Genomic DNA, 19,589 nt, shown 5'->3' on the forward strand with positions numbered 1-19,589 from the left:
GAAGTGCCATATCATTTTCCATAGGGGTTGTACCATTTCACATTCCCACCTACAGTGCATAAGTACAATCTCCCCACGATTTCTCCAACATTTGTTATTTTCTGTTTTTTTTTTGTGCCAGTAATATCGGGGTGAGATGGCATCTCATTGTAGCTTTGATTTGTGTTTCTCTAATGGCTAATGATCGCAAGCATTTCCTCATGTGTCTGTTAAAAAAAAAGTCTGTTAGCCACCTGAATGTCTTCTTTGGAGAAGTATCTGTTCATATCCTTTGCCCATTGTTTAAATTGGATTATTTGTCTTTTTATTGTTCTGGTGTTGCAGTATCTTACAGATTTTAGAGATTAGACTTTGTCCAACACGTCTTAGTCAAAATTTTTTTCTCAGTCTGTAGCTTCTCTTTTTACTCTTTTAGTGAAGTATTTTGCTGAGTGTAGTGTTTAATTTTTAGGAGATCCCTGTTATCTAGTTTATCCTCTGGTGTTTGTGCGTTGTTAGTTATGGTTTGTATTGAAATCATGCCATGTATTAGGATTCCTAGCTTTGTCCCTAATTTTTCTTCTATGAACTTTATCATTTTAAGTTTTATATTTAGGTCTTTGATCCATTTTGAATTAGTTTTTGTGTACAGTGTGAGGTATACATCCTGTTTCTTTCTTTCTTTCTTTTTTTTTTTTTTTTTTACAGATGGACATTCAGTTTTGCCTGCATCATTTATTAAAGAGACTGTCTTTTCCCCATTCAATGGACTTTGGCCCTTTGTCAAAGGTCAGCTGACTATAAGTGGGTGGATTTACATCTGGGTTCTCAATTCTGTTCCATTAGTCTATGTGTCACTATACCTGTACCAGGCTGTTTTGACTACTGGGAATGACAACTTGAAGAGCAATGGTGTTGCATTCATTGTCAAAAAGAACATTTCAAGATTTATCCTGAAGTACAACACTGTCAGTGATAGGATAATATCCATACGCCTCCAAGGAAGAACAGTTAATATGACTGTTGTTCAAATTTACGTACCAATCACTAAGACCAAAGCAATTGAAGATTTTTATCAGCTTCTGCAGTCTGAAACTGATCAAATATGCAATCAGAATGCATAGATAATTAGTGGTGACTGGAATGCAGAAGTCAGAAACAAAGAAGAAGGATCAGTGGTTGGAAAATATGACCTTGGTGATAGAAATGCCAGAGATTGAATGATAGAATTTTGCAAGACCAACGAATTCTTCATTGCAAATACCTTTTTTTCACCAACATAAACAGTAACTATACACATGGACCTCGCCAGATGGAATACGCAGGAATCAAATCACCTACATCTGTGAAAAGATACTATGGAAAGTCTCAATATCATCAGTCAGAACAAGGCCAGGAGCTGACTGTGGAACATACCGTCAATTGCTCATATGTAAGCTCAAGCTGAAACTGAAGAAAATCAGAGCAAGTCCAAGAAAGCCAAAATACCACCTTGCATATATCCCACCTGAACTTAGAGACCATTTCAAGAATAGATTTGATGCATTGAACACTAACGACCAAAGACCAGGTGAGTTGTAGAATGACATCAAGGGCATCATAAGAAAGCAAAAGCTCATTGAAAAGACAGGAAAGAAAGAAAAGACCAAGCGGGATGTCAGAGGAGACTCCAAAACTTGCTCTCAAACATCGAGCATCTAAAGCAAAGGAAGAAATGATTAAGCAAAAGAACCAAACAGAAGATTTCAAAGGGCAGATCGAGAAGAAAAAGTATTATAATGACATGTGCAAAGAGCTGGAAATAAGAACCAAACGGGAAGAACATGCTTGGTGTTTCTCAAGCTGAAAGAACTGAAGGAAAAATTCAGGCGTCGAGTTGCAATAGTGAAAGATTCTATAGGGAAAATATTAAACGATGCAGGAAGCATCAAAAGAAGATGGAAGGAATACACAGAGTCATTACACCAAAAAGAATTAGTCAATATTCACTCATTTCAAGAGGTAGCATATGATCAGGAATGAAGGGTACTGAAGGAAGAAGTCCAAGCTGCACTGAAGGCATTGGTGAAAAGCAAGGCTCCAGGAACTGACAGAACATCAATTGACATGTTTCAACAAACAGAGCAGCACTAGAAGTGCTCACTTGTTTATGCCAAGAAATATGGAAGACAGCTTTCTCACCAACCAACTGGAAGAGATCCATATTTATCCCTATTCCCAAGAAATGTGATTTAACCTAATGTGAAATTTACTGAACAATATCACTAATATCACATGCAAGCAAAATTTTGCTGAAGATCATTCAAAAGCAGCCGCAGCTGTATATTGACAGGGAACTGCCAGAAATTCAGGCCATATTCAGAAGAGGATATGGAACCAGGGATATCATTGCTGATGTCAGATGGATCCTGGCTGAAAGCAGAGAATACCAGAAGGATGTTTACCTGTGTTTTATTGACTATGCAAAGGCACTCAGCTATATGGATCGTAAAAAATTATGGATAGCACTGCAAAGAATGGGAATTCCAGAACACTTAATTGTGCTCATGAAGAACGTGTACATAGATCAAGAGGCAGTTGTCAGAGGCAGGGCTGAGACGGCAGAATAGACAGATGCTTCTGGTGAGCCCTCTTACAAAAAAGACCCAAAACAAGTGAAATGAGTATATTTATGACAAGCTAGGAGCCCTGAACATAAAATATAAGGTTAGAAAACAAACTGAGGGGGAGGGGGAGGAAGAGACAGTTCAGAAGCAGAGAGGAGTTACTGGACCTGAATCGCTGGGAGCCCTCAGGCACCATTTCCAGGAGTGGCTGCGGTGGGCTGGTACTAGCGTTCGGCCAAAGTTTCCTCAGGAAGAAGCAGCCAGCCACAGAGCCTACTCACACCTCTGAACCAGAGAAGAATGGGACTCTAGGCAAAAGCTAAATACTTGCGTATATTTTACTGCTCCCCCCCACCCCAAGCTGGCTTCAGTGGCTGATTTCCCTGGCCTGAGGTAGGCTCTGTTGAGCACCTAGAGCCATCCTCCTGGCCTTGGAGAAGGAATAAATTTGCAATTGGGGGAAAAGATAATTTGCCAGCTCCACTAACTGGGGGAGCTAAAGATGGAGGTGGCTCCTGTCCAGGCATAAATGGTCTGTGGACTTTAAGTACCTTTCCCCTCTTCATGGACCTGTGTGGGTCTATTTCAGGAGAATAGGCCCTTTTTGGCAGACCACAACTGATTTAGCTATGCGGTGCAGAGGTGGGTATTTGATGTTTGACATTACTTTGCCTATTAAACAGGGTCCTCACCTACCCACATCAGGGGCCTAAGGACTGGTGGCTCCACTCAGGTTGCCAAGCCACCTGCAACACGGGTCCAAGGATAACTGGTACCTCCCAGTCCTTACAACCAAAAACATTGGGTGCCCCTAGTCTGTCTGCAGAATGCACCCATTTGTATGCTCTAGGGAGCAGGGGCATGCTTTCCTCAGAGACACTTGGGGAAGAATTCTAAGCACCCTGCCTTGTTCAGAGTGTGACCCCCTGCTGCAACCAGATACCAGTATCTACAGCAATCACCCCTGCCCCTCTAAGACTGCAAGACAGAGCCTGTACCACATGCTTGATGGTTAGCTACCTGGACACCTGAGCTGAATTCGTACAAGAAAAGTGAATGGACTCCTAGACTGATATACCTGATAACAGCTATAGCCATCTGGAGACAAGATGTCACAGCCCCAAAGGCAAAAATAATCAAGCTAGCTCACTCAAGCAACCCATGTGGGCTTATCAAAACAAAAGAAAGCAAGAAGGTATGACACAGTAAGTAATTATAAAATAAACTAATACAATAGCTTATAGATGGCTCAGAGAAAACAGTCAACATCTAGTCACATAAAGAAATAAAGCATGATTGCCTCAACAAGCTCTCAAAACAAAGAATCAAGGGATCTTCTAGGTGAAAGTGCATTCCTGGAATTATCAGAGGCAGACTACAAAAGATTAATATACAGAGCCCTTCAAGACATCAGGAAGGAAATCAGGCAATATGGAGAACAAGCCAAGGAACACACGGCTTGTTCAACTTTCTCCTAGAAGCAGTTGAAGAAATTAAAAAGATTATTCAGGAACATAATGGAAAATTTAATAAGCTGGAAAAATCCATAGACAGGTAGCAATCAGAAATTCAGAAGATTAACAATAACATTACAGAATTAGACAGCTCAGTAGAAAGTCAGAGGAGCAGAAATGAGCAAGTGGAAGGCAGAATTGAGGAACTTAAAGATAAAGCACTTAGCACTAATATATTTGAAGAAAAATGAGATAAAAGAATTAAAAAAAAATGAAGAAACCATGAGAATCATGTGGGACTCTATTAAGAGAAATAACCTACACATGATTTGAGTACCAGAGCAGGGAGGGATAACAGAAAATACAGAGAGAATTGTTGAAGATTTCTTGGCAGAAAACTTTCCTGATATCGTGAAAGATGAGATGATATATATCCAGTACGCTCATCGAACTCCAAAAAAGGTAGATGTTAAAAGAAAGTCACCAAGACATATTATAATCAAACTTTCCAAAACCAAAGATAAAGAAAGAATTATAAGAGCAGCTAGGAGAGCCAATAAGAATAAACTCAGACTATGCGGCAGACACCATGCAGGCAAGAAGACAGTGGGATGACTTATATAAAAAATTGAGGGAAAAAATTGCAAGCCAAGAATCATATATCCGGCAAAACTGTCTCTCAAATATGAAGGTGAAATTAGGACATTTCCAGAGAAGCAGAAGCTTAGAGGATTCATAAAAATCAAACCAAAACTGCAAGAAATACTAAAGGGAGTTCTTTGGTTAGAAAATCAATTATATCAGATATCAACGCAAGAGTAGAACACCAGGCATAGCAAACAGAAGTCAACCAGATAGGGAAATCACAAAAATAAATCAAGATAAAAACGCTAAAAACACGGAAACAGAGATGTTATTCTGTAAAGGAAGACAATATTAAAACAATAAAGGGGGACTAAGAAACGTAGTTATAGATCTTCCATATGGAAAGGAAGACAAGGTGATACAAAGAAATAAAAGTTAGGTTTAAATTTAGAAAAATAGGGGTAAATAATAAGGTAACCACAAAGGAGACAAACTATCCTACACATCAAAATAAAATACAAGAAAAAAATAGAGACTCAGCAGAAACAAAATCAACAAAAACAAATATGAGGAAAGGACAATATATAAAGATAATCAACTCAGCACATAAAATCAAGTGGAAAAAATAAACTGTCAACAACACACGAAAAAAGACATCAAAATGATAGCACTGAATTCATACCGATCCATAAATGGACTAAATGCACGAATAAAGAGATAGAGAGTGGCAGAATGGATTAAAAAAAAGATCCGTCTATATGCTGCCTACAAGAGACACACCTTAGACTTAGGGCCACAAACTAAAACTCAAAGGATGGAAAAAAATATTTCAAGCAAACAACAATCAAAAAAGAACATCACTGGCAATACTAATTTCTGACAAAATAGACTTTAAAGTTAAATCCATCACAAAGGATAAGGAAGGACACTATATAATGATTAAGGGGACAATATATCAAGATGATATAACCATATTAAATATTTATGCACCCAATGACACAGCTGCAAGATACATAAAACAAACTCTATTAGCATTAAAAAGTGAGATAGACAGCTCCACAATAATAGTAGGAGACTTCAACACACCACTTTTGGTGAAGGACAGGACATCCAGAAAGAAGCTCAGTAAAGACACGGAAGATCTAAATGCCACAATCAACCAACTTGACCTCATAGACATATACAGAACACTCCACCCAACAGCAACCAACTATACTTTCTTTTCTAGTGCACATGGAACATTCTCTAGAATAGACCACATATTAGGTCATAAAGCAAGCCTTAGCAGAATCCAAAACACTGAAATATTACAAAGCATCTTCTCTGACCATAAGGCCGTAAAAGTGGAAATCAATAACAGAAAAAGAAGGCAAAAGAAATCAAACAATTGGAAACTGAACAATACCCTGCTAAAAAGGACTGGATTATAGAAGACATTAAGGATGGAATAAAGAAATTAACAGAATCCAATGAGGATGAAAACACTTCCTATCAGATCATTTGGGACACAGAGAAAGCAGTGCTCAGGGGTCAATTTATATCAATAAATGCACACATACAGAAAGAAGAAAAGGCCAAAATCAAAGAAACATCCCTACAACTTGAACAAATAGAAAGAGAGCAACAATAAAAACCCTCAGGCACCAGAAGAAAACAAATAATAAAAATTAGAGCAGAACTAAATAAAATAGAAAACAGAAAAACAATTTAAAGAATTAAAAAGACCAAAAGCTGGTTCTTTGAAAAAATTAACAAAATTAATAAACCATTGGCCAAATTGACAAAAGAAAAACAGCAGAGGAAGCAAATACCCTGAATAAGAAATGAGAGGGGCGATATTACAACAGACCCAACCGAAATTAAAAGCATCATATGAGATTACTATGAGTAATTGTACCGTAACAAATTTGAAAACCTAGAAGTAATGGATGAATTCCTAGAAACACGCTACCTACTTAAACTAACACAAACAGAGGTAGAACTAAATAGACCCATAACGAAAGAAGAGATTGAGAAGGTAATCAAAAAATTCCAACAACAACAAAAAAAAGCCCAGGCCTGGACGGCTTCACTTCCGAGTCCTACCATACTTTCAGAGAAGAGTTAACACCACTACTACTAAAGGTATTTCAGAGCATAGAAAAGGACAGAATACTCCCAAACTCATTCTATGAAGCTACCATATCCTTGATACCAAAACCAGGTAAAGACAACACAAAAAAAGAAAATTACAGACCTATATCCCTCATGAACTTAGATGCAAACATCCTCAGCAAAATTCTAGCCAACAGAATTCAACAACATATCCAAAAAATAATTCACCATGACCAAGTGGGATTCATTTTTATGGAGAGATGGTTCAAAATTAGAAAAACAATTAATGTAATCCACCACATAAAACAAAAGACAAGAATCACGTTCTTATCAATTGATGCAGAAAAGACATTTGACAAAGTTCAACACCCATTCATGATAAAAAACTCTCAGCAAAATAGGAATAGAAGGGAAATTCCTCGATGTAATAAAGGGCATTCATACAAAGCCAATACCCAACATCCTAAGTGGAGAGAGCCTGAAAGCATTTCCCCTTGAGATCGGGAACCAGACAAGGATGCCCGTTATCACCACTCTCATTCAACATTGTGCTGGAGGTCCTAGCCGGAGCAATTCGGCTAGATAAAGAAATAAAGGGAATCCAGATTGGCAAGGAAGAAGTAAAAGTATCTCTATTTGCAGATGACATGATCTTACACACAGAAAACCCCAAGGAATCCTCCAGAAAACTACTGAAACTAATAGAGGAGCTCAGCAGAGTATCAGGATACAAGGTAAACATAAAAAAATCAGTTGGATTCCTCTACACCAACAAAAAGAACATCGAAGAGGAAACCACAAAATCAATACCATTTATAGTAGACCCCAAGAAGACAAAATGCTTAGGAATAAATCTTACTAGAGATGTAAAAGACTTATACAAAGAAAACTACAAAACATTTCTGCAAGAAACCGAAAGAGACCTACATAAGTGGGAAAACATAACTTGCTCATGGATAGTAAGACTTAACATTATAAAAATGTCTATTCTACCAAAAGCGATCTATAGATTTAATGCAATTCCAATCCAAATTGCAAAGACATTTTTTAATGTGAGGGAGAAACAAATCACCAACTTCATATGGAAGGGGAAGAGGCTCTGATAAGTAAAGCATTACTGGAAAAGAAGAACAAAACGGGAGGGCTCACTCTACCTGATTTTAGAACCCATTATACCACCACAGTATCAAAACAGACTCGTACTGGTTCAACAATAGGTACATAGACCAGTGGAACAGAATTGAGAATCCAAACAAAAATCCATCCACATACGAGCAGTTGATATTTGACAAAGGGCCCAAAGTCAGTTAAATGGGGAAAAGACAGTCTTTTTAACAAAAGGTGCTGGCATAACTGGATATCCACCACAAAAAAATGAATCAAGACCCATACCTCATACCATGCACAAAAAACAAACTCGAAATGGATCAAAGACCTAAATATAAAATCTAAAACGATGAACAGCATGGAAGAAAAAATAAAAGTGACATTAGGAGCCCTAATACATGGCATAAACAGTATACACAACATTCCTAACAATGCAGAAGAAAAAGTAAATAGCTGAAAGCTCCTAAAAATCAAACAACTATATTCATCCAAAGACTTCACCAAAACAGTAAAAAGATTACCTAAAGACTGGGAAAAAGTTTTTAGCTATGACGTTTCCTATCAGTGCCTGATTGCTAAAATCTACATGATACTGCAAAAACTTAACTACAAAAAGACAAATAACCCAATTAAAAATGGGCAAAAGATATGAACAGACACTTCACTAAAAAAGACATTCAGGGACCTAACAGATACATGAGGAAATACAATCATTAGCCATTAAAAAAAACAACGCAAATCAAAACTACAGTGAGATTCCATCTCAGTCCAACAAGGCTGCCATTAATCCAAAAGACACAAAATAATAAATGCTGGAGCGGTTGTGGAGTGACTGGAACACTTATACACTGCTGGTGGGAATGTAAATGCTACAACCACTTTGGAAATTGATTTGGCACTTCCTTAAAAAGCTAGAAATAGAACTACCATATGATCCAGCAATCCAACTCCTTGGAATATACCCTAGAGAAAGAAATATGAGCCTTTACAGGAACAGATATATGCACACCCATGTTCACTGAAGTACTGTTTACAATAGGAAAAAAGATGGAAGCAGCGAAGGTGCCCATCAACAGATGAATGGATAAAAAATATTATGGTGTATTCACACGATGGAACATAGAATCTGTGAAACATTTCATAACATGGAGGAATCTGGAAGGCATTATGCTGAGTGAAATTAGTTGCAAAAGGACAAGTATTGTATAAGATCACTATTATAAGAACTTGAGAAATAGTTTCAACAGAGAAGAAAATATTATTTGATGGTTATGAGGGGGGAGGGAGGGAGGGTGGGAGACAGGTATTCACTAATTAGGTAGAAGAGAAGAACTACTTTAGATGAAGGAAAAGACAACACACAATACAGGAGAGATCAGCACAACTGGACTAAAACCAAAAGCGAAGGAGTTTCCTGAATAAACTGAATGCTTCGAAGGCCAGGGTAGCAGGGGCAAGGGTTTGGGGACCATGGTTTCAGGGGACATCTAATTCAATTGGCATAATAAAATGTATTAAGAAAACATTCTGCATCCCACTTTGGAGAGTTGAGTCTGGGTCTTAAACACTAGCAAGCGGCCATCTAATGTGCATCAATTGGTCTCAACCTACCTGGAGCAAAGGAGAATGAAGTACACCAAGGACACAAGGTAATTATGAGCTCAAGAGACAGAAAGGGCCACATGAACCAGAGACTATATCAGCCTGAGACCAGGAGACCTAGATGGTGCCTGGCTACAACCCGATGACTACGCTAACAGGGAACACAACAGAGAACCCCTGAGGGAGCAGGAGAGCAGTGGGATGCAGATCCCAAATTCTCCTAAAAAGACCAGACTTAATGGTCTGACTAAGACTAGAAGAACCCCGGTGGTCATGGCCCCCAGACCTTCTTTTGGCCCAGGACAGGATCCATTTCCAAAGCCAACTGTTCAGACAGGGATTGGACTGGACAGTGGGATGGAGAGGGACACTGGTGAGGTGTGAGTGTCTTGGATCAGGTGACACTTGAGACTATGTTGGCATCTTTTGCCTGAAGAGGACATGAGAGGATAGAGGAGTTTAGAAGCTGGCAGAATGGACACAGAAAAACAGAGTGAAGGGAGGGAGCTGACTGTCTCATTGGGGGAGAGCAATTTGGAGTATGTAGCAAGGTGTATATAAGTTTTTGTGTGAGAGACTGACTTGATTTGTAAACTTTCACTTAAACCACAATAAAAATTAGAAAAAAAAAAGGGAGTTGTTTGGACAGAACAAGGGAATACTGAGTGATTTAAAGTCAGAAAAGGTGTGCGTCAAGGTTGTATCCTTTCACTGTACCTATTCAATCTGTATGCTGAGCAAATAATCTGAGAAGCTGGACTATATGAAGAAGAATGGGATATCAGAATTGGAGGAAAACTCGTTAACAACCTGCGTTATGCAGATGACACAACGTTGCTTGCTGAAAGTAAACAGGACTTGAAACACTTGCTAATGAAGATCAAAGACCACAGCCTTTAGTATGGATTATGCCTCAATACAAAGACAACAAAAATCCTCACAATGGGATCAATAAGCAACATCATGATAAATGGAGAAAAGATTGAAATTGTCGAGGACTTCATTTTACTTGGATCTCCAATCAACACCCATGGGAGCAGCAGTCAAGAAGTCAAATGACACATTGCATTGGGCAAATCTGCTGCAAAGGACCTCTTTACAGTGTTGAAAAGCAAAGCTGTCACCTTGAAAACTAAGGTGCGCCTGACCGAAGCCATGGTATTTTCCATCACATCATATGTATGTGAAAGCTGGACAATGAATAAGGAAGACCGAAGAAGAATTGATGCCTTTGAATTGTGGTGTTGGTGAAGAATATTGAATATACCATGGCCTGACAAAAGAATGAACAAATCTGTCTTGGACGAAGTACAACCAGAATGCTCCTTACAAGCAAGGATGGTGAGACTGTGCCTTATGTACTTTGGACATGTTGTCAGGATGGATCAGTCCCTGGAGAATGACATAGTCCTTGGTAAAGTACAGGATCAGTGGAGAAGAGGAAGTCCCGCAATGAGATGGATTGACACAGTGGCTGCAACAATGCGTTTAAGGATAACAACGATCATAAGGATGGCACAGGACAGGGCAGTGTTTGGTTCTGTTGTGCATAGGATTGCTATGAGTTGGAACCAACTCGATGGCACCTAACAACAACAACAACAACAACAACAGATCATGTAGTGTGAAGCCTCCTACCTTGTTCTTCTTTAATAATGCTTTATTTATCTGGGGCCTCTTACCTTTCCATATAAAGTTAATGATTAGTTTTTCCAACTCGTTAAAGAATGCTGTTGGTATTTTGATCAGAATTGCATTATTTCTGTAGATTGCTTTGGGTAGCATTGACATTTTTACTATGTTGAGTCTTCCTGTCCATAGGCATGGTTTGTTTTTACATTTATGTACGTCTCTTTTGGTTTCTTGTGGTAGTTTTTTATAGTTTTCTTCATATAGGCCTTTTATGTCCCTGGTTAGATTTACTCTTAAGCATTTTATTTTTTTAGGTGCTATGGTGGCATAGTGGTTAAGTGCTACATGGCTGCTACCCAAGAGGTCAGCAGTTCGAATCCGCCAGGCATTCCTTGGAAACTCTATGGGGCAGTTCTATTCTGTCCTGTAGGATTGCTATGAGTCAGAATCGACTTGACGGCAGTGGGTTGGTGTTTGATTATAAATAGTATTGTTTTATTGATTTCCTTTTTGTAGTTCTCTTTGTTGGTGTATACTTCCACAATGGATCCTTGACAGGTAGGGTAAGGGCTATTATAGTATGAAGAACTGAGTAGAAGCCCTTAGAACTGCCCTTACCTAGGAAACTAGTAAGCCAAAGGCAAGAGTGCACTTCAGGAGGGACTGCAGAGATTAGTGACATCATCAAGAACTTAAAGGATGCAGGGGTGGTGATTCCCACCACATCTCCATTTAACTCACCTATTTGGCCTGTGCAAAAAACAGATCTTGGAGGATGACTGTGGATTATTGATAACTTCACAAAGTGGTGAATTTAATTGCAATTTTTATTGTTCCAGATGTGGTTTCATTGTTTGAACAAATTAATACATCTCCTGATAGCTGGTATGCAGCTATTGATCTGGCTAATGTCTTTTTGTCAATACCTGTTTTGAGGGAACACCAAAAGCAGTTTGCCTTCAGCTGGGAAGGCCAGCAATACACCTTCAGTGTTCTACCTCAGAGCTATATCAACTCTCCAGCCCTATATCATAATTTAGTTCACAGGAACCTTAATAGCCTTTCACTTCCACAAGATGTCACATTGGTTCATTACATTGATGACATTTTGCTGATTGGACCTAGTAAGGAAGAATTGTCAAATACTCTAGACTTATCAGTAAAACATTTTCATGCTAGAGGGTGGGGAATTAATCCCACAAAATCAGGCATCTTCCACTTCAGTGAAACTTCTAGGGGCCCAGTGGTGTCAGCCGTGTCTAGATATTCCTTCCAAAGTGATGGAAAAAGAGGGGGAACCAACATAGTGCCCTAGACAGATGCATCATGTTATCCTTCTGCAACAAAGACCTGAAAAGCTAAGTAAAACACATACACCAAAAGAAGGAGTAAAGAACTAGATCGAACACCAAATGGAAGAAGAAACTGAATGAAAACAGAGAAGGAAGAGAGATACGGAGTGGAGGTCATCTGCCAACTACCATGACATAGCTTTGCCATCTGGGAGCATAGCCAGAAATTACCCCGGACAAGAAATATGTGAAGGCAACTCAATGGAGCCACCAACCAGAGACAGAGCACTCAGAAACCAGAAAAACAAGCCACTTTGAGGAAACGTCAGAGAAAACAATGAAGAATACTTAAAAATTATGTGGAACACAATCGAGAGCAAAAATATGCACATGATCAGAGTTCCAGAATGGGGAGAAAATGGAAACACACAGAAGATTGTTGAAGATTTGCTGAAGAAAACTTGCCAAGTATCATGAATGATGAAAAGCTGACCATCCAAGAAGCTCAATGTACTCCGTATAGCATAGACTCCAAAAGAAGGTCACCAAGTCATACCATAATCACACTTGCCAAAACCAAAGATGAAGAAAGATCCTGAGAGCGGCTTAAGAAAAACAAAAAATCACTAACAAAAAGGAAACAATAAGACTAAGCTCTGATTATCTAGCAGAAACTATGCAGGCAAGAAGGCAATGGAATGACATATATAAAACCTTGAAAGAAAAAAATTGCCAACCAAGAACAATATGTCCTGCATAACTCTCTCTCAAATACAGTGGTGAAATTGGGATTTTTCCAGAAAAACAGAAGTTAAGGAGATTCATAAAAACTAAACCAAACTTACAAGAAATATTAAAGGGAACCCTTCAGTTAGAGAACAAACAACATCAGACAGCAGCTGGAGTCTAAGACACAGGAAAGCACCAGCAAGATACCAACCTAGGTAAGGAACTCTCAATAATAAAACAAAGCTAAAAGACTTAAAACAGGGAACAGAGATGTCAATCTGTAAATGATGACAATGTCAAAACATTAAAAAAAAATTTTTTTTTTAAAGGGGGAATAAACTATAGGTATAGAACTTTCAAATGGTGAAGAAGTCAAGGCAATATCAAGTCATAAAAAATGGGTCTAAACTCAGGAAGATAAAGGTAAATTTCAAGGTAACAACAAAGAAAGCTAACAAACCTACTCATCAGAATAAAAAAGAAGAAAAACGTAAAGTCTCAGTAAGCACAAAATCTGTAATAGAAAAGAAAGTCCACAAACAAAAGGAACTTAGCACAGGAGAGTAGAGGATTAAAGAAAGCACCACACACACACACACACAAAAGCACAATATGACAGCGATAAATTCATACCTATTGGTAATCACGCTGAACATAAATGGCTTAAATGTGCCTGTAATGAGACTGAAAGTGGCAAAATGGATTAAAAAATATGATGCATCAATATGCTGTCTACAAGAGACACACCTTAGAAACAAAAGCATAGATATATTAAAAATGAAAGGATGGAAAAAATATATATCAAGCAAACAGCAACCAAACAAGGGCAGGTGTAGCAATACTACCCAGAAACCCAGTGCCGTTGAGTCGATTCCAACTCATAGCGACCCTATAGGACAGAGTAGAACTGCCCCATAGAGTTTTAGTTTTAGATAAAATAGACCTTAAGGCAAAATCAACCATCATTATATAACGATCCACTAAGAAGACATAACCTTAATAAATATCTATGCACCCAATGATAGGGCTTTAAAATACATAAAACAAACACTAACAGCACTGAAAAGAAAAATAAACAGCTCCACACTGATAGTAAGAGACTTCAATGCAACACTCTTGTTAAAGGATAGAACATCTAGAAAGGAACTCAACAAAGATACAGAAAATCTAAAAGGCAAAAATCAACCAACTTGACTTTATAGATATATATAGAACTCTCCACCTAACAGCAGCAAAGTAGACATTCTTTTCCAACGCACATGGAACATTCTCCAGAATAGACCCCATTTTAGGCCACAAAGAAACCCTTAGTAAATTCCAAAATGTCAAAATAATACAAAGTATCTTCTCTGACACAATGCTATAAAAGTAGAAATTGGTAAGATGAAGAGCAAGAAAAGAAAAATCCAATGCATGGAAACTGAATAACATCTTGCTTAAAAACAGCTGGATAATGGAAGAAGTCAAAGATGGAATACAAAAATTCCTAAGATCAAATGAGAATGAAAACACATAACACTAAAATCTATTGAACATAGCAAAGGCAGTGTTCAGAGGTCAATTTATAGCAACAGATAGACACATCAAAAAAGAAGAAAAGGACAAAACCAAAACATTAGCTACACAACTTGAACAAACAGAGAACAGCAAAAGAAGCCCACGGCCACCAGAAGAAAGGAAATAATAAAGATCGAAGCAGAGATAGAGAACAGAAAAACAATAGAAAAAAAGACCAAAAGTTGGTTCTTTGAAGATTAACAAAATTGACAAACCACTGGCCAAACTGACAAAAGAAAAACAGGAAAGGAAGCAAATAACCCAAATAAGAAATGAGATGGGGGACATTACAACAGACCGAACTGAAATAAAAAGATTATAACAGAATGCTGTGAAAAATTATACTCCAACAATTTTGAAAACCTAGAGGAAATGGACAAATTTTTAGAAACACACCACCTACCCAAACTAACACAAACTGAAATAGAAAATCCGAACAGACCCATGACAAGAGAAGAGACCAAAGAGGTAATAACTCCCCAACAAAAAAGAAGCCGTGGCCCATATGGCTTCACTGGAGAATTCTACCAAACATTCATAGAAGAACTTTCAGCAGTATTACTCCAACTATTTCAGAGTTTAGAAAAGGCAGGAATACTCCTGAATTCATTCTATGAAGCCAGCATAACACAAAAAAAGAAAAGTACAGACCAATATCTCTCATGAATATAGATGCAGAAATTCTCAACAAAATTCTAGCCAACAGAATTAAGCATCTTATCAAAAAAATAATACACCACCACCAAGTGGGGTTCATACAAGGTATGCAAGGATGGTTCCACATTAGAAATCAATCAACATAATCTACCACATAAATAGAACAAAAGAAAAGGATCACATGATCATCTCAATTGATGCAGAAAAGGCATTTGATAAAGTCCAACACCCATTCCTGGTAAAAACTCTCAATAAAATAGGAGTAGAAGGCAAATTTCTCAGCATAATAAAGGGCATCTATATAAAGACAGGAGCCCTGGTGGCAAAGTAGTTAAGAGCTCAGCTGCTAACCACAAGTTCAGCAGTTTGAATCCACCTGCTGCTTCTTGGAAACCTTATGGGGCAGTTCTACTGTGTCCTATAAGGGTTGCTATGAGTTGGAATTGACTTGATGGCAATGGATTTGTTTTGTTTTGGTATACAAAACCTACAGCCAAGCCAATATCATTCTCAACAGAGAAAGACTGAAACATTCTCCCTGCGAATGGGAACAAGATAAGGACGCCATTTATCACCACTCCTATTTAACATTGTTCTGGAAGTCCTAGCTAGAGCAATTAGGCAAGAAAAAATAAAGGGCACCCAAGTTAGAAAGGAAGAAGTAAAACTATCCCTATTTGCAGATGATATGATCGCATACATAGAAAACCCCAAAGATTCCTCAAGAAAACTACTAGAGCTAAAAGAAAGATTCGGCAGAGTAGCAGGATATAAGATCCACATATGAAAATCATTTGGGTTCCTATAGACCAACACAGAGATCTTCAAAAAGGAAACCAGGAAAACAATACAATTTTTGATAGCCCTTAAAAAGATAAAATGCTTAGGAATAAGTCTAACGAGGTATGTAAAAGACCTATACAAAGAAAACTATAAAACACTATTGCAAGAAATCAAGACATCTACATAACTTGAAAGCCATATTGTGCTCATGGATAGGAAGAGTCAACATTGTGAATATGTCAATCCTACAGATATAAAGCAATCCTGATCCAAATACCAACAGCATTCTTTATTGAGATAGAAAAACTAATCACCAGGTTTATATGGAAAGGAAAGAGGCCCAGGATAAGCAAAGCATTATTGAAGAAAAAGAACAAAGTAGGAGGCCTCACACTATCTGATCTCAGAACCGACTATAGAGCCGCAGGAGTAAAAACAGCTTGATACTGGTACAGACACATAGATCAATGGGACAGAAGAGAGAGACCAGATGTAAATTCACCCACCCATGGTCAGCTGATCTTTGACAAAGCACCACACACTATTAAGTGAGGAAAAGACAGTCTTTTAACAAATGTGCTGGCAAAACTGGATATCCATCTGTAAAAAAATAAAACAGGACTCATACCTCACACCATACACAAAAACTAACTCAAAATGGAGCAAAGACCTAAATATAAAATCTAAAATGGTAAAGATCATGGAAGAAAAACTAGGGACAATGCTAGGGACCCTATAAAAACCGTAACTAACAATGCACAAACACCAGAAGATAAACTAGATAACTGGGAGCTTCTGAAAATTAAACACATATGTTCCTCAAAAGACTTCACAAAAAGAGTAAAAAGAGAACCTACAGACTGAGAAAAAAATTCCAGCTAAGACATACCCAGCAAGGGTCTATTCTCTAAAATCTATAAGATACTGTAATATTAATATTATAACAATGAAAAAACAAATAATCCAACTAAAAAATGGGCAAATGATATGAACAGATACTTCATCAAAGAAGATAGACATTCAGGTGGCTAACAGACACATGAGGAAATGCTCGTGACCATTAGCCATTAGAGAAATGCAAACCAAAACTACAATGAGATACCATCTCACTCTGATATTACTAGCACAAGTCAAAAAAAAATATATAACAAATGTTGGAGAGGTTTCGGGGAGATGGGCACTCTTTTGCACTGCTGGTGGGAATGTAAAATGGTACAACCTCTATGGAAAACAATATAGCATCTCCTTTAAAAGCTAAGAATAGAAATTCCATATGATCCAGCAATCCTGCTCTTAGGAATATATGATAGAGAAACAAGAGCCATCGCATGAATAGGCATATACACACCAATGTTCATTGAAGCATTATTCACAATAACAAAAAATGGAAACTAAGTATCCATCAGCAGATAAATGGATAAACAAATTATGGCACCTTCACATGGTGGAATACTGTACAACGATAAAGAACAATGATGAATCCGTGAAACATCTCATAATATGGATTAATCTGGAGGGCATTCTGCTGAGTGAAATAAAAGTCAATCACAAAAGGACAAATTTTGTATGAGATCACTATTATAAAAACTCAAGAAAAGGTTTACACACACAAAAAATTAAAGGGTTATGGGGGAGGGGAGGGATATGGAGGGGAAATTAATAATTAGATAGTAGGAAAGTGTTAACTTTGGTGAAAGGAAAGAACACACAATATAGGGAAAGTCAGCACAACTTGACCAAGGCAAAGCCATAGAAGCTTCCTAGACACATCTAAACATCTTTAGGGACTGAGTTACTGAAGCTGAGGGCTGGGGACTAGATCTTGGGGGACATGTAGGTCAATCGACATAACATAGTGCATAAAGAAAATGTTCTATATTCTACTTTGGTGGGTAGCATCTGGGGTCTTAAAAGCAAAGGAGAATCAGGAAAACAAAAGACGCAAGGAAAATGTCAGTTCAAAGGATTAATGGATCATGTAAGCCACAACCTCCACCAGCCTGAGTCCAGAAGAAATAGATGGTGCCCAGCTACCACCACCAAATGCTCTGACAGGCATAACAATAGAGGGTTCTGGACAGAGCAGGAGAAAAACGTAGAACAAAACTCAAATTCACACACAAAAAAGACCAGATTTACTGGTATGACAGAGACAGGAGGGACCCCCGAAAATATGGCCCCTGGACATGCTGCTAACGCAGAGCTGAAGCCACTCTTGAAGTCCACCTTTCAGCCAAAGATTAGACAGGTCTATAAAACAAACAATAGCACACATGAGGAATGTGCTTCTTAGCTCAATCTAGTATAGGATACTTAATGGACAACACCTGCCCAAAAGCAAAGATGAGAGGCAAGAAGGGACAGGAGACCTAGACTAATGGACACAGGGAAGCTGGAGCGTAAAAGAGGAGAGTTCTGGTATATTGCGGGGATTGCAACCAGTGTCACAAAGCCATTTGTGTATACATTTTTGAATGAGAGAAAAAAAAGTAAAGGATGAGTTATTGCATCTGGCCCCTCCCACAGCTAAAAAGGGGGCACAATGTCTGGTGGGCCTCTTTGGATTTTGGAGGCAACATATCTCTCATTTGGGTGTGCTACTCTGGCCTGTTTATCAAGTGACTCAAAGAGACGCCAGTGTAGAGTGGAGCCCAGAACAAGAGAAAGGCTTTACAAAAGGTTCAGATTGCCATACAAGCCACTCTGGCACTTGGACCATATTATCCAGCTAATCCAATGGTGCTTGAAGTGTCAGTGGCAAATAGAGATGCTATTTGGGGTCTTTGGCCGTCCCCTAGTGATGAATCACAGTGCAGACCCTTAGGATTTTGGAGCAAAGCCCTAGTATCCTCTGCAGGTAACTACTCTCTTTTGAGCAACAGCCTTTTGCTTGTTAATGGACCCTAGTAGGGACTGAATACTTAACCGTGGGCCACCAAGTCACCAACTGGCCTGAGCTCCCCATTATGATCTGGGTGTTGTCTGAGCCACAGAACCATAAAGTTGGACATGCACAGCAGCGCTCCATCATTAAATGGAAATGGTATATACGAGATCAGGCCTAAGCAGGACACGAAGTAAGTTGCATGAGGAAGTGGCCCAAATGCTCATGGTTTCCACTCCTGTCACATTATCTGCCCTCTCCCAGTCTGCATCTGTGGCCTCATGGGCAGTTTCTTATGCTCAGTTGGCTGAGGAAGAGAATGCTTGTGCCTGGTTTACAGATGGTTCTAAGATATGCAGGCGTCACTCGAAAGTGGATAGCGGCAACACTACAGCCCCTGCCTGGGATCTCCCTGAAGGACAAGAATGAAGGGAAATCCTCCCAATGGGCAAAACCTCAAGCAGTGCACCTGATTGTTCACTTTGTTTGGAAGGAGAAATGGCCAGATGTGTGATTGTATACTGACTCGTGGGCTGTGGCCAATGGTTTGGCTGGATGGTCAGGGACTCGGAAGGAAATCATTGGAAAATTGGAGACAAGGAAGTATGGGAAGGGGGCATGTGGATAG

The sequence above is a fragment of the Elephas maximus genome, chromosome 13, assembly GCF_024166365.1.
Source record: "Elephas maximus indicus isolate mEleMax1 chromosome 13, mEleMax1 primary haplotype, whole genome shotgun sequence".
Taxonomy (NCBI): domain Eukaryota; kingdom Metazoa; phylum Chordata; class Mammalia; order Proboscidea; family Elephantidae; genus Elephas; species Elephas maximus.